Genomic DNA, 4,886 nt, shown 5'->3' on the forward strand with positions numbered 1-4,886 from the left:
CCCAAGGAGCCCTTGGGGGGGGGGGGGGGGGAGAGAAGAGAAGGCCTGATTCTCATTTACACTGAGGCCATTTTACTCCACTTTAGCCCTGCACAGTGGGAGTAAGTTACAGGCTTGTTTACACTGGCAGAGCGAGGCACAGGGCCATTAGTGTCAATTTTCAGAGTAGCAGCCGTGTTAGTCTGTATCCGCAAAAAGAACAGGAGTACTTGTGGCACCTTAGAGACTAACAAATTTAGTGTCAATGAGACTTTAGAACAAAGGTTTCACTATGTTTAGCAGGTCTGGAACCTAAGCCCCTCCTGCTCTCTGGATCACAGAGCCCTGAACATTTACTAAAGATGCACTTTAGTTTCCGTAATGCATAGAAGAAACTGTCTGAGATCTTTGACTATGGTAAGTATTCCTGCTGTGTGTGAGAAAGCAAAGTAATTAATTGGTGTATTTATTCTTCTGTTACTCCAATTTGTTTTCCCATCAAGAAAGTCTGCTAAGTGCTTGAGTTTTGTTATCATGTAGCATCGCTTCTTTAAAAAGAAAGAAGGGAGTGTGTCACTTGAGTGGCTTTTTTTAACTGAATACCTTTGCTGTGTAAGAATTAAAATATTACATGCTAGGCTGCAGATCCCTGGTTTTCAGAGCAAAATTAATTGCGGCCAGGGAAGAGGAGAAAGGGGGGCAATGGGTACTATTGGCAGCTGGGGGAAGGGAATATAAATATAACCCAAAATTTCCCTGTGCTCTCCCAGCCTTATGTTAAACCTCTGCCCAGGCTCAGCAGATGTGCAGGGCTTACCCAGTCAGATAATGGGATTCTCTGACCTGTGCTATGCAGGAGGTCAGACTCAATAATCAGAATAGCGCCTTCTGACCTCAGCATCTAGGCTGTTAGCTAAAGGCCTAATCCCAAAAGGTTCTGAGAAACTGCTTTGACTTCAGTGGTAGCGGAGAGTGGGAAGAATACTTCACGGGGTACTTAGGACTGGATCCTGCAGAGGGCTAACGAAATATATGCTGTCAGCCAAAATATAAAGAGCCCTCCTGGTTTATTTTGAGCCTGCATCCCTGGATCTCCCACACAAAAAACCACAGCAAAGGTCTCATAAGTGCTTTTCTGGGGACCAGGGGCGACGGGCAGCCATGGCTTGGTGTTACACCAGGGATAAATATGGCCCCATCCATTCGACAGGCTTTCATATCATCCTACTCTAAGGCCCAGGTGCACCTGTCTTTTACAAGGTAAATTTCTTTTCTGTATTTGCATCTGCGTCCTCAGCATGAAATTCACCACTGATGCCCTGTGCCTGCTCCCTGAGGCTAGTCTGTCGTTGCAGCAAAATAAATCTATTTAAAATTTATGGATAGTTGTGAACAAGTATCCTGGATCAGAACTCCCCTGGGTTTAGTGGTATGGTTCCAGCTAATGTTGTGGATCCAGCTAGTGGCCAGATAGAGCCTTTTGCTGCTCTCAGCTAGTGGAGTTACCCTTATGGCTCACATGTAGAAACGTGCTCTAGTGCTGAAACTCCAGGGTTCACAGCCCACTGCCTGTCCAGGCTAGGTGTTTAATTCACTGCAGACTGCTGGGTGGCAAAACATGTAGCCATGTGGAGGCCCTAAAGTCTCCTGGCATCTCTTATGGATGGGGAGCAATGCTTTCAGTGAATACCCCTGCTCCCCTAACATGCTTTGTGAGCATCCCAACAGCCAGACACTTCCTGCCCTCACCACGTATGGCCACAATGTGGGTGACAATCCAAGGTGAATGGTGCCTCTGAAATTAAGGTTTTATACAGCGGCACAGCCTGGCTCAGCCCTGGGGTGCGGCAGGATCCGGAGCCACAGGGTGTCCCTTAGCCCAGAGACAAGCAGCTGGAGAGCCCGAAGGTTATAACCAAGCAGGTGCAGCTGTGAAAATAAACAGGGGCCTGTGGTAATTGTGCTTCCTGGCTTTACCTGTAATCACAGCTGTACTCGCACTTCAGTTCTGGTCTCAGGAGAAATCTGCTTTTGGCCAGAAGAACCCAGTCCCGTGGAGACCTTGCAGATCTGAACATTCAGAAGGTTTCCCCCCTCCCTGGCTTCAGGCAGCCTCAGCAGCTGTGTGGAATAAAAAGCACTATGGGAGATGGGTTGGGCTTGGAACATGGGGCAGATTGGCAGGGAGGATGAGGACTTGGTTTAACCAGGGGAGAGAGACACTCTGCAAGCTAATACTCAGGAGAACGCTGAGTAACCGTATACGCTCCAGCTAACCAGAACCCTGTGTTAACTGTCCTGCAGGGGTATAATGGGCGAGTTAACGCCAGCCTACCCCAGGACATGCACTAGGTCAGTGGCACAGCTAGGGTCTCCCAATTCCCACTACAGGGATCTAGTCACTGGACCATCACAGCCCTCACCTCACCAGCACACTCTACCCTGGCTTCCCATAGAACAAGGAAATGTCAGGGGCTCAGTCCTTCCCTTCAAGGCACTCAACAGCCTGTGCCCAAGCTCCCTAAAAGAGACTAAAGCCCCAGGGTGAGCACGAAGGTCAACAGGTCTTCTCCTCCACCACAAGCTCATCTGTGGAGGAGACAGAGCTTCCTTAGGGCCCCTCAGAGACTGTGGAACCCCCTTGTCCAGGAGCTAAGGACCATCACAGGCCTCCCCAGCTCCCACTTCCAGTGCCAGGCAAACATCTCCAACTGGCCACTTCAAACATCAGCACAGAGTAGTGTAGTTGTTCAATAACTCCAACCACCAACCAACCCTACCAAAACAAACCACTACACTGCACACCCAATCCTCCCCCCAGGGAGATGCAGAGAGAACAAAATACACGTGAGTCACGTCGCTTAACACATGGCTGCACAGTGCTCCAACACCACCAGGATGAGGGTGGGATAAGACGCCAACTAGATTCCCACAAGGCTGGGATGACTGAGGCTGTCCCCCGCTTGGGGGTTAACCTCTGCACATCGGTACACGGCTCTGCCAGCGGTACGAGGAAGAGTTCCTTGGAGCGGCTGTTGCTGGACAGAGATGAGGACTTGACCCCATGATAAGAAAATGTTGAGCTCAGCATCTTATGGCTGCCAAACGCTTGCCAGCCAGTCGCACCTTTTGCTGTGGCTACAATGACTAAGTAGCTCAGGATAACAAGAGTCCGTGCACGCCAGAGGGGAGGGCAGAGCCTGGAGAGCTGGGTTCTGTTTCCAGTCCTCTTTAACTTAAGGGCAATAAAAGAGGCTTGGAAGCAATCAACGGGAATTCCGTCTAGCTCAGGGGTGGGCAAACTTTTTGGCCCGAGGGCCACATCTGGGTATGGAAATTGTATGGCGGGCCATGAATGCTCACAAAATTGGTAGTTGGGGTACGGGAGGGGGTGAGGGCTCCAGCTGGGGGTGCAGTCTCTGGGGTGGGGCCAGAAATGAGGAGTTTGGGTACTCTGGGCTGGGATCAAAGGGTTCAGAGGGGGATCAGAGCTGGGGCAGGAGGTTGGGGCATGGGAGGAGGTCAGGCTCCGGGCAGCGCTTACCTCAAGCAGTGGAGGCATGGCCAGGCAGCTCTACGCACTGCCCTGTCCGCAGGGGTCGCCTCTGCAACTCCCATTGGCTGCAGCTCCCGGCCAATGGGAGCTGCGTGGGCAGCGTGCAGAGCCCCCTGGCTGCCCCTACGCATAGGAGCCAGAGGGGGGACATGCTGTTGCTTCTGGGAGTCGCGTGGAGCAGGGCAAGCCCCAGACCCTGCTCCCCGGTGGGAGCTTGAGGGCCGGATTAAAATGTCTGGAGGGCCAGATGCAGCCCCCAGGCCATAGTTTGTCCACCCTTGCTCTAGCTGTCCACACCTCGGGGAGCTGGGATTGCTGCTGGAGCTCCGTTACTGCTTGGGATCACTCAGCCAAGTTGAGAAGCGAGATTTGTTTAGCGCACCATGAACAGTAGCTACTGCAGAGCACTGGTCAACAGGAGGACAATGGCACAGCTGCCTGCAACTAGCAATTTCTCCTTCTCATGGCCATTCCTCCTGCAGACACTTTGGCCAACATCCCTGTCTGGTTCCGCCCCATCAACACTGACTCAGTCTATTATGACACTTATGGTGGTAGGTTCTCTTGGGTCCCTTTCCACAGGCATTTTGGGGTCTGCGACTACCCCTTTGAAGCTGCCTTCAGGCAGGAGAGGAATGAAAGGGAGAGGCGGAGGGAGAAATGTGTTAATGAAAGCTACACCTGGCTCCAAGGCCACCTCTCATAGCAGAGAAACACCTTAGCAAAGTCGAAACCTTATGAGCTGCCATCAGGTACATCAAATACCTCCAGGACCTTCTCAGCAGAACCTCCGAGGGAGCAGCTCCCAAAGCTGACAGCAGCCTCGCAGGTCATGCAACTCTGAACTTCACCTCCCCACTGGACTGCAGCAGCAATGGGGAATCCCAGGTGACCTCTTCTTCATACTCAGTACCTGCAGCCTCCTCTTCATCAACCCCGTGCTGGGAGCCTGAAGGATCTAGCCAGAAGGACTGTGTTGCTGCAGTGTGGTGGTGCTCCCTTGGAGGAGCATGGATTATCCACAGTGTTTCCTAAGAACCTGTGAACCTGAGTGTTAAACAGTCCTAGGATTTCAGGGCAACCCCAGTTTCTGCCAAAGTGCACTAGCTGGGAGTCAAAAGACCCTTGCCCTATTCGCCCCCTCCAGTGTCCTTCATGGGGATGTTTGGGCATGAAAATAAATGAATGGCTGCACAGGGCCGGATGTGGTTAAGTTACTTTAGCACCTAGCCAAGGGTAAACAGATGCTGGGAACTGGCAACAGAAAGTCCCAGCCAGCTCTCAGTGTTTCTGCAGAGCAGGTGGGAGAGCAGCCCGGCTCAGGGGCAGATCATGCGAGGGGGGGGGGGGG

This window comes from Terrapene carolina, unplaced genomic scaffold, assembly GCF_002925995.2.
Source record: "Terrapene carolina triunguis isolate 2854851 unplaced genomic scaffold, T_m_triunguis-2.0 Scaffold191, whole genome shotgun sequence".
Lineage (NCBI taxonomy): Eukaryota > Metazoa > Chordata > Testudines > Emydidae > Terrapene > Terrapene triunguis.